Here is an 11,320-nt window from a genome sequence, read left to right as displayed (position 1 = left end):
TCTCCCTCTTCCCATCTCTCTGACCTGTTAATCTGTCTCTCTGTCTCTTGCTCACTCCTTCCCTTCTGGTGGTGCTGCCATCTGGTGGTGAAACACGATGTGAACAATCTCAGCCATTCCTTCCCTCTGCTGTCAAGGGTTCTAACTCTGTGAAACCATAATCCACACTAACCCCTTCTTTCACAAGTTGCTTTGATCTGGATTATGTTGTTTTATCAGAGCCAAGGAAAAGTGACAGATACACGCACCCTTTTCTGTTTGCCCACATGTGAAGCCGCTTGTCCTTGATTTCATGTAGCTCTGTGTTCTCTTTCTAGCTCTGACCCCTTCCACCTCTCAAACATCCCTGAGATCATTAGGCAACTTTTCCCCACACATTTTCCTGAGGGACTCACATGTGACAAGAAGAAAACACGATTTCATGTATCCAGCAAGCTTTAACACACAAATGAGAGACAATGGATATCTGTCATCTGGAGACTTGGTCATCCATTGGGTGTGGCTGTCTCCAGGCACAAGCATCTTTAAGCAGACAGTACAACTTCATCCTTCTTGTGAAGAACAATAATTGCTACACATCTGATCCCCACTCCCTCTTCATTCAGTCTTTCACCAGAGGAAAGATATATCATTGGTTATATCACTTAGCATTTAGAAACAGAGCTGCACGTAGGGTCACTGGTTAAGTATCTCTGGAGTGTGTTGATTCTCAGGTCCCCAAGAATATTGGACATGCAAATGGTATTCAGCCATTCATGGGGATTTAACACCTAGAGAGATAAAGTAAACCTCCAACCAACAAAAGCACCAAACCAAACCAGGTAAATGCATTAGCAACCAGATGCAGCATTTTTTGAGTTATATCTTTAAAAACTGTAAATGTGCATAGAGACCGCTACAGTGTCAAGTCAGGCACACAGTGAAAACTGTGAAGGCTCGTAGAACGTGGCTGCACTGCAGTCTTATGAGGGAGTCCCAGAGAGATCCCTTAGTGCTACTGTAGGAGAAGCTGAGGTATCAAACCAGACCAGTGACTCATTGCAATGAACATTCTCAGGTGAAGCTGTGTGCACAAAGGGGTTTACTATGTGACACAATGTGACATACCACAGCTGTCATATAGGGATGTTTTATTCATGTATTCATTTTTATTTTGCAGGATTTCAAGGGGAGAGGGAGGATATGGAGGGATGGGAAGGTGAATGTCCTGTAAATGTACATTTCACAAAGAATCAAGACAAAGTTTAAAAACATTAAGGAAGTTATACTTATTAATATCTCTAAATAAAATTTTCATGGAATAGATACTAGACAAAAAATTGGCCATGAATTTGTAGGAGACCTGGGACAGGTACCTTGAATGGTATAGAAAGAGGAAATAGAAAAAACATGTTCTTGCTAAACAATCTCAAATATGTACAAAACCTGATAAATGTTATGGTAGCCAGATATTGGCTACACCGGCCCTGTACAACATTGAAACCACACATCCACTCCCCCATAAAAGTCCTGCCCAGTGGGGCAAACCTCCTCTCTGCTTCTCTCTCTGTGTTCTTGATGGATGGATTTCCACAAGAATTCTTAATGCTGAAGCCTCCTGCTGAGCTGGAAAGCCCTTCCTGTACTCCTGAGGTGGAAGGGGAAGGGGTGCTGTACTTGGTGCTGTGAGACAGGACCCTGATCACCAGTCTCCTGATTTCCACTGTGGTTGGTTTACTTTAAAACGTCATTAAACAGGATATCATACAAGCATGTACATGTAAGAGCTCAATGTACTTCAGTGTCTTAGAGAACACATAATCATGATAAGTTACAAACAAGGTAAGTACACTGGACATTTCCAAGTTAAATAATCCTCCAAAATCCAGAGTGCATTCCTGGGAGATCTCGGAGGTCAGTCTGAGACCTAGACATGTGACTCCTTGTGTCCAAGGCACCTATTTAAGATAGGACACCTGTGACCAATACTTTTCAGGATGTGTTTGAAGTTCACCCAGGGGTCAAAGAGGGTAGGTAGGCAGGGAATCCAGCTCTCACTTCCCTTGGGACCTTCTCTCTGTCCTCACAGTCCTACTAGATTCCACAAGGACAGTATAGCAGGACCAGTGTTATCAGGCCCATGGCTCAGTGACCAGGCTGGAAGACTCCAGAGCTTGACTGTCCTGGATCCAACCAATGTGTCCTGGTCACTATAGTGGCTGTCCTTTGACCTGCAGATACTCAAGCAATATCTAAGCCAACAGCCTTCTCCAAACCCAGCTATGACAACATTTTAGAGGTCAAAGATTCAGTAGCAAAAATAGACCATATTTGTGTATTATCTATTCCAAGGGATCCAAACTGAAAAGCCTTCTACTTGTTTAAATTTATGCTTATCAAAATATCAAAAAATGCAGAAACCAATCAATTTTGGAGTAGAGACAGTCCTCAACCATGAGTTTCAAGATAATCTCCACTAAATTTACTACAAAACTATTTTTTGTCGTTTTTGTACTAGAAAGAGAAGTTCTGCAGGAATGTCTGGCATTGGTATTGTCGATGAAGTATTGAAGTACTATTCCCCAGGTCTGCTCTGTAGAGGACATTGTGGACAGTTACCATTCTCTCAGGGATCAAAGCTGTATTATCTGAGAATGTCCACCTCTTTCGAAAGGTCCAGGAGATGTGAATTTAAGAAATGTTAAAATTCAAAGAGAAACATTCTGGTCAACATTTCTATTCAGGGATTACATTAATTCCTACAAACACTTGTAGAAACAGGAATTTCAGAGAGAAAATTCAAAGATTGTAGGCAATGATACTTAAGTGTTTTAGTCACACTGACATCTGTATGGTCACTCTCTACCATGGCACATGACTTAGTTCACAGATTCGTTCTTTTGGGGGAAATAAAAGATCACTTAAAATTCTTGGGAATACTGAAAAGTTAAAACTGCAACTTATAGTCCAACAAAGTACACAGGATGAATCACACCGGATGTTGACCATGCTTGAGCACTGGTATCCACATCCTAAGCACGGTTTAGAGAACACAGGGGGCACTGGAGGGAAAGGGTGGGCTGCAGAGTGAGAGCCACTGACTTCCCAGGCACTGTCTCACACACGTGAAATCCAGGGGAAATGTCATCCCTGACTCTCCCAGGATCTGAGCACTGTTTTCCATAGCTGCTTCTTTTTATTCTCTGCAAATGTAGTAAGGCCTGTCATTCAGACCCATTGATGCCTCCCTCCTTCCCTCCCTCCCTCCCTCCACACCTTTCTCTCTTCCTTCATTTATTTATTCCTCTCACTGTCCAGGGCTCCAAAGCAGCAGGGTCTGGGTTGGCCCTCTCAGGCCTTCTTTCTTTCCCCAGTAAGCATGTGGCAGGGGCTACAGCATGCATTTGTTCCTATGAAAGGAGACTGACCAGGGGGCTTCTCCTATGCACGCTGGAGTTTTTAGGCAAGCTTTGCCATCCTAGGAAAGTCATTGGTTAGTCTGCAGGCCCGCTCCTCAAGGCTGGTGGGAGCTTAGGACAATGAAAAAGCCAGAGCCAAGAGGAAAACCATTCAGAGGCCAATTCTCAGCTCAGCCTCCCAGCTTCCGGTTGCTGGCTTGTTCCCTCTTGGGAAGTCTGTCCTCAGCGCTAAGTCTCAAGGCGCTTCCGGATCATCAGGGCCCCTTATCCAGGTTCTCCAGAGGCTGCGACTTGTCTGGTGAATCAAGTTCTAGTCAGCTGCCTGCAGGAACCGACTTAACCCGGACCATGATTTTAAATAGCGTCCCTGATTTTATTCCTCCGCACTTTCTTTTTGTGCTTAAATCCGGGCTCCTCCAGGCAAACTGAGGTGGGATTCGGCTAGAGCCCAGGATCCGGTGTCAGCCTAACCCATGGAAAACCGGCTGGGTCTGGGGAGAGAGTGTGACTGACAGGCGGCCAGGACGCCGCGGTTTTGGTTTGCTTTTGCACACTCTCTCCTCTTCCAGTCATTTCTAAACTCTGACAATTCGTCCGATTTTTTGCGGATTTCGTGCGGAATGCCCTCGGCAAATGCCCGGGCACGTTTTAAGCCCCGCAATATTTCCTAAAGGATCGGACCCCTGACCCTGGAACACTAGGTTTTAGGTTTTTGCAGCGAATCCCCTCAGTAAGTCCTGCATTTCTTTCTTTGAGCACTGACCAGGTCGCCTACACACCACACACACAGACACACACACACACAGACACACACACACACAGACACACACACACACAGACACACACACACACAGACACACACACACACACAGGGGTGTGGGGGAGGGGGAGGGAGAGAGGAACGTTGGAGAGGGAGGGAGGGAGGGAGGGAGGGAGGGAGGGAGGGAGGGGGGGGGGGAGAGAGGGAGGGAGGGATCCTTTTTGGACAATGCTATGCCCTTATTGCCCGGCAGGGAGTAGGTCAGCTTGGAGGCTGCTCATTGGCACACTCTGTGGTTTAGCCAAGCACCTGGATCCAGGGAAAGACTTGTTACCCCCTTCCCCCACGCCAGCTCCTCCACTCAGGTGAGAGGGCACAGCCTAAGCAGAAGCCAATGAGGGAGTCCTTAGCCAGAAACCAAAATGATTCATTCAGGAACTGCCTATTTGCTCTTCCAAGAATATTAATGGGGTGGTCAGTGCTGGCTTGCTAATGCATTTCCCTGGTTTTGTTTTGTGCTTTTGTTGGTTGGAGGTTTACTTTACTTCTCTGGGGGTGAAGCCTCCATGTATGGCTGAATACCATTTGAATGTCCAATATCCTTGGGGACCAGAGGATCAAGACACCCCAGAGATACTTAACCAGCGATCCCACTTGCAGCCCTGTTTCTAAACACTAAGTGAGATAACCAGTGAAAAAATCCTTTGCTCTGGTGAAAGACTGAATGAAGAGGGAGTGGGGATCAGATGTGTAGCAATTATTGTTCTTCAAGAGGAATGAAGTTGTGAGGTCTACAGAGAGATGCTTGTGCCCCGAGACAGCCACCCCCAATGGATGACCAAGTCTCCAGATGACAGATATTCAATGTCTCTCATTACTGGGCCCTAGGCTTGCTAGATCCATAAAATCAAGTTTTCCTCTTGTCACATGAGAGGAGCTGGGTGAAATGTGTGGAGAAAAGTTGGCTAGCAAACTCAAGGTTGCTTGAGAGGTAGGAAGAGAAATAGCCAAAAAGAGAACAAATAGCTGTGTGAAATTAATGACCTGCAAGCCCACATCATCTGTAACATAAGTCGTGAATCTGTTACTATTTCATGGCTCTGATTTAACAACATAATCAAAGTCAAAGTAACTTATGAAAGAAGGGGTTAGTTTGGATTAAGGATTCCAAAGGGTTAGAGTCCAAGACAGCAGAGAGAAGGAATGGCTGAGATTGCACACATCTTGTTCCACCACCAGATGGCAGCACCACCAGAAGGAAAGGGGAAGACGGGGGGGGGGGGGGGGGGAGAGAGAGAGAGAGGGAGAGAGAGAGACAGAGAGAGAGAGACAGAGAGAGAGAGACAGACAGACAGACAGACAGACAGACAGACCGAGATAGAGACAGAGACAGACAGAGAGAGAACACCTAGAGTCACATCTTCACATCTTTCCAAAAGAATCATACCTCGTCATCTTTGCAAAAGAATTCAACCAATTAGGAACCAAACATTCAAATATGAGCCTGTGAGGACCTCCTTCCTTTAAACCACCATAGAATGAATGAATGAATGAAAATGTATGGATGAGTGAATAAATGAGCCAATATATTTATTAAAAATTACGAAGATTCCATGTTGATATGCTATCAATTGCAATCAGGGTGCATGCATTGGGAAGTCCAGTGGGTCCACCACCACATCTGGGTACCCAGATATTTCCTTCAGCTCTCTGAGGACTGAAACACCAGCAAGTTCCCAAGTTCCCAGGTTATCTCTGGTTCCATGCCTAGAAGAAACAGAGTCAATGTCAAGCACTATTGGTCATTCTGTTTTTAAGTTCTAAAGAAGATGGGGTTTTGTTTTGTTTTGTTTTGTTTTGTTGGGTTTTTTTTTTTGTTTTGGTTTTTGGTTTTGGTTTTTGGGTTGTTTTGTCCCTGAAGGCAAGAAAGGCTTCTATTGGATGAGAGAGTTACAGGGGGATGCACTCCACCACAGCAGGGCAGGCACAGCAGCAGGAAGAAGAGGCCAGTTGTTCTCACTGCATGAACACTTAAGAAAGACAAGAAGGGGTTGGGGATTTAGCTCAGTGGTAGAGTGCTTGCCTAGCAAGCGCAAGGCCCTGGGTTCGGTCCCCAGCTCCGGACAAAAAAAAAAAAAAAAAAAAAAAAAAAAGACAAGAAATGTATCCCAGGCTTTCAAACCTCTAAGGCAGTTTGAATCTCTGGGGTCAGACCCAACCATCAGAGACAGAAGGCATGGCAGCATAAGATAGAAGCATAATAGTCACATTCTGCAAAGTTCTTTCTTGTGTTAGAAAGAGAAGGAGGGAGGCCATTGATTTTGCAGTCCAGTGATAATTCGGTGAGAGGATTTCACATGAGGTTCATTGGCTGTCCACTGAACTTACCTTACTTCCTCTAGAGCCAGGAGATCTCTTCAAGATGTGCTTTCTGAACGGCCTGGTGCAACTCTGCTCTCAACCTCCTTGCTTCCTCAAAGCTTCTTTGACCTCTGCCTGAGTGGAAGACATTGCCATGAGAATTCAAATTCTCCATGTGAGGTCATTAATGTCCCTGAAAAATCTGTTTTCAGGCTCCATTTTTCAGGTGCACAGCTCCTTTCTGAAGAGAAGCTGGTCCCTGCTCCCGGATGCAGGATCTTGCCTCAAGGCATTTGCTTTACCCTGTTGATGCTGTCTCCTGGGACACTATCGATGCTGACCTAGAAAATGGAGACAACCAGGGTGTGAAGAAAACTCGTGTTCTTTGGTCTTTACTGTGCTAATGTGCGAAGTTAAACTGGTAATCCAAAGGGAACCAGTATAACAATATTGAATCAAGAATATAAATTCCCTCCGCACTCCCTTTACCTTCATGATCGAAATGAGAAGTTGATCCTTTTCAGAAAGGCGGAATTTGTCATAAAATCAGCCTTTCAAGTTAAAGGTCTCTTCTGGAAATAAATGTCGAATCTGTAAAAACCAATCAGCAATGTTCATGAAAAGTCAATCTATTCAATGGAGTCTGAAATATCTAAGGTCTCACCATTGTATTCTGACTCAGTTTGCTTTGCCCAGACAGTTCTCAGCCCTCTACCCCACCCTCCAACGTCCACACATTTGAGATTTCTTCTGCCTTGATCATAGTGCAGATGTAGTCATCAAAATAATTAAAATACCTAAATCAACCACAAAGATATAGGTAAAAACTAATTGACAAAATCATGCCAATGAATGTTTCAAGGTTTCCCTGATCATTATCTAATTTTGATGTCAATTTTTGGTTCTGCCTTTAAAACCTTTGTACTTCTGAGCTTGGTTTTCCTAAAGTTTTCAGAGGCGCCGATCTGTGCTTTATTTGACCATCAATAAAAAGGGCTCAAAACTTTTAGTTGGCTTCATTAACATGGTTGTCGATCACTAATTTCTGGAGTTATCCTTAAATTGATCCTTAAATAAATTGTCAGCTTGTACAAGACTATTCATCATTTGAATAAAATGTTGATCTTTTTAATGTAGAGTCAAACCTTCATGTAATGAAATCCCAGCTTTAAACAAAAATCTAATCTGTTCAATAAAAAGTGAGTTTTTGAATAAATAGTCAGTCATTTATGAAATAAAACCAAATGAAACAAAACACAGAAAAACCCCTACATCTATATTAAAGTGGTTCCTTCTAATGGAAATTCCCCTTTTGCTACACCACTGCAGTCTCAGCCCCCGCCAACATGGAGACTGAACAAGGAGACACCAATAGTCATGCAGACCTGGAAGTGGGAGAGCCCATGAGGCCTCAGCTTTAGACAAACCAAATCAAAACAAGCAAACAAACCCCCAGCCAACCAAACAAGGACAACAACAAAGGGGCAAGACAGGATGTCTCCAGATACCTGGGCTGTGGTGGTGCATGCCTTCAATCCTAGCACTAAGGAGGCAGAGACATACTTTCCCTCCCTCCCTCCTTTCCCCCCTTTCTAACTCCCTCCTTCCCCCCTCCGCTATTTACCCCTCTTACCTGGTCTCTATTGGTCTCCCCCAACCTCCATACAGGCTTACTTTATGTCTCCCTAGCTATCCTAGAACTCACTTACTAGACCTGGCTGGCCTAGAACCCAAAACTCAGCTGTGTCTGCCTCTGGAGTGCAGGGATTAAAGGCGGGCACACCACTGCCAGGGGCAAGCTGATCTCTTGATTTGAGACCAGCCTGGGTTACAGAGTGAATTCCAGGACAGCCAGGACTGCACACAGAAACCATGTCTTGAAAATCATAAGCAATACCAACACCAACCACAAAACACAAACCAACCTATCAGACAATCAACTACCACCACCACCACCACCACCACCACCTCCACCACCACCACCACCACCAACAACCAAAATCAAGTAATCTGTCCAAGAGAAACAGTCTTCCCAGGTAAGAGCTCCCAAACTGCTTATCCAATACCAAGGGCTCAGCCTTACTTGGGACAGTGTACAGACTGATCAAGTTGTCCGTCTATGTTAGGAATATACACATGAATGCATATGTACACACACATACACAAAATAAAATAATTAACATATACCACGAACATGGAAAGAGAGCCTGTTGCCACTGGGGTACATAGAAGGGGATGGAGTGGGGAAGTAAGGCAGGAAAATAAGGTAATTATATTTTAATTTCAAAAGTACCAAAATTTAAAAAAAAAAAAAACTTTCTGAGCCAGGCTTGGTGGTGCACATGTTTAATCCCAGCACCGCCCCAGGCAGCAAGAGAATCTCTTTAGTGCAAGGGCACCCTGGTTACAAAGGTTCTTCCAGGACAGCCAGAGCTAAGTAGAGATATCCTATCTCAAAACATAAATACCCAGGGGCCGGAGAGATGGCTCAGTGGTTAAGGGCACCCACTGCTCTCCCAGAGATCCTGAGTTCAAACTGGGCAACCACATGGTGGCTCACAACCATCTGTGATGGGATCTGATGCCCTCTTCTGGTGTGTCTGTGGACAGTATAGTGTACTTATATATAATAAATGAATAAAACTTTAAAAATAAATAAAAATAAAAGCACATTCTTTAAAATTCAGACTCAATTCCCTAAAAAACATGGCCCTAATTTTCTAAGAACCTCACATTCTGCTTCTCAAATCCTTAATGGATTCTGAATCTAAATGTGTTTAAGAACATAAATGTCGCATGCACTCTGAACATGTTTCTATGGTTCCACACATGACTTCCCCTTCTTTCAGTCAAATAGAACTAGTTTAACCACGATCCAATGTTTGCTAAATTTTGAACAGTAGAAGGAGGCAAAACCATACAAGATGTCAGAAGTTATAACTACAAACCATATTTCCTATTGTAAAGGAGCTTCAAAACCATGTTTAAATGGAAACTCTCATTTTTATGTGAAATTTGTACTGAGGTATGGGACTGACTCAAAGAGGAAAAGACGTAAAGATACAGTCAAAAGTTTAACTCTGTGATAAAGAAATTTCTACAGTTTAAAACCCAAACCTGGGATGAGTCTTCCAACACTCACAGGAGCAGGGCTGGTGGGAGGTTCAGTGTCTACACCAGGAGAATTACTTAGTTTCTCCTGCTGTGGTTCAGGCTCCTGAATTAGAATCTGGGTTTGGCAGAGACTGGACTGATTCTGCTGTGATTTAAACTCACTCTTCTTTGCAGCTTCCATGCATTCTGAAGACTGAAGCCAAATCCCTTTTTCTGAACTACAGCAGGTGCCCTGCTGGGTGTAGAGCCTCCAGGCTTGGGTGAGCAGGGACCTTCCTCCATAACCTGGCCCGAGGGGCACTCAGGCAGAGGAATACAAGGTTTTTGCTGCCTAGATTGCTGGTGGTTTTACAGTCTCCTTTCCGTATCCCCTGCTATGGATGGCTTCAATCTGGAATTGGAGTTCATCCTAGGTGGAGATCCAAGGCTCCCAAGGTCACAGGGCAGTGGGAGGTGAGCAGCAGGGCCAGGCTACCAATATCTGGATGGGACAGATTTCTCTCTGCAAATAGCCACCAGGTCCTCTTGGGCCCAGCACGTGCATTTTGCTGAATGTAAGAAGCAGTTTTCAGGTGCCAGGGTCATGCAGGTGGAATACAGCCAGGAGAGCAGTGTGTCTTCAATTTTGCTGTGTATTTTCAGCACAGCTCTGGTCTGAGCTGGCTTTGGAGAAACTCCAGATACCAGGAAACCCAAATCCAGCCAGGACAGGCTTCAGGTGGGCATTGAGGGGGGGGATACCCCGGGTGCTCTGAAGCCAGCTCTGGGCCTTTTTCAAAGGCTACAAGGCAGTGGCTGAACTTTCTAGCTGTTCCTGCTTCTGTTCAGGTCTGGTCTCCCTTAGGTTTCTTTTTCCCAGCTGCTGACAGGCTCCCTGTTTCCTCTTCTGAGCCTATTTCAATTCTGCTTTTTACCAATGGTGCAACTTAAATGGTTTTCCCCTGTGCGTTTTTATAGGGGTGAGTAGGAGGTTGGTAAGCCAGGATTTGCGTAAAGCTGGCTTGAGGACTCTTCAAAGACAAACTCAGCAGGCTGCAGAAGGCCTTGCCCTACCACACTGAGGTGCTAAGAAGGCACAGCTGTACTAAACTTGTAAAACAGAAGAAAGATTTATTTATTTAGTGTGTGTGTGTGTGTGTGTGTGTGTGTTGTGTGTGTGAGAGAGAGAGAGAGACAGACAGACAAAGGAGAGAGACACAGAGAGACACACCTAGAGAGAGAGACAAAGAGAGAGAAAGAGAGAGACTGAGGGGAGAGAGACAGACAGACAGACAGACACACACACACACACACACAGAGAGAGAGAGAGAGAGAGAGAGAGAGAGAGAGAGAGACTGAGGGGAGAGAGAGAGACAGACAGACAGACACACACACACACACACACACACACACACAGAGAGAGAGAGAGAGAGAGAGAGAGAGAGAGAGAGAGAGAGAGAGAGAGATTGATCTGTTGTCATGTACACCAGAAGAGGGAATCTAATCCCATTACAGATGGTTGTGAGCCACCATGTGATTTCTGGGAATTGAACTCAGGACCTCTAGAAGAGCAGCCAGAGCTTCTAAATGCTGAGCCATCTCCTCAGTCCCCTGGAAATAGTCTTAAATATTGCAATTCAGGTGGAATCACAAATGACCCTTGAGAGACAAACTGCTCCCATGTGTAAAACAAGACAGGCAGTGTCAC

At 44.7% G+C, this 11,320-nt stretch overlaps 1 long non-coding RNA gene across 6 annotated transcripts; it reads right to left on the bottom strand.

Annotated features, from left to right (window-relative positions):
• Positions 1–5,721: 5,721 nt before the first annotated feature.
• LOC120093165 (uncharacterized) lies at positions 5,722–11,068 on the bottom strand. Of its 6 annotated transcripts, none has more exons than XR_005500693.2 (4): positions 9,662–11,068; positions 7,009–7,110; positions 6,547–6,860; positions 5,722–5,925 (listed from the first exon to the last, which is right to left on the bottom strand). It is a non-coding gene; the product is annotated as an uncharacterized LOC120093165 (long non-coding RNA). The 6 variants fall into 6 exon arrangements; XR_010064120.1 differs by having other exon boundaries at positions 9,637–10,569; XR_010064122.1 differs by lacking the exon at positions 9,662–11,068 and adding an exon at positions 8,153–8,482.
• Positions 11,069–11,320: the final 252 nt, after the last annotated feature.

This window comes from Rattus norvegicus, chromosome 2 (assembly GCF_036323735.1).
Source record: "Rattus norvegicus strain BN/NHsdMcwi chromosome 2, GRCr8, whole genome shotgun sequence".
Classification (NCBI taxonomy): domain Eukaryota; kingdom Metazoa; phylum Chordata; class Mammalia; order Rodentia; family Muridae; genus Rattus; species Rattus norvegicus.
The sequence above is the reverse complement of the archived record's forward strand: the minus strand, read 5'-3'. Positions and strand labels throughout refer to the sequence as shown.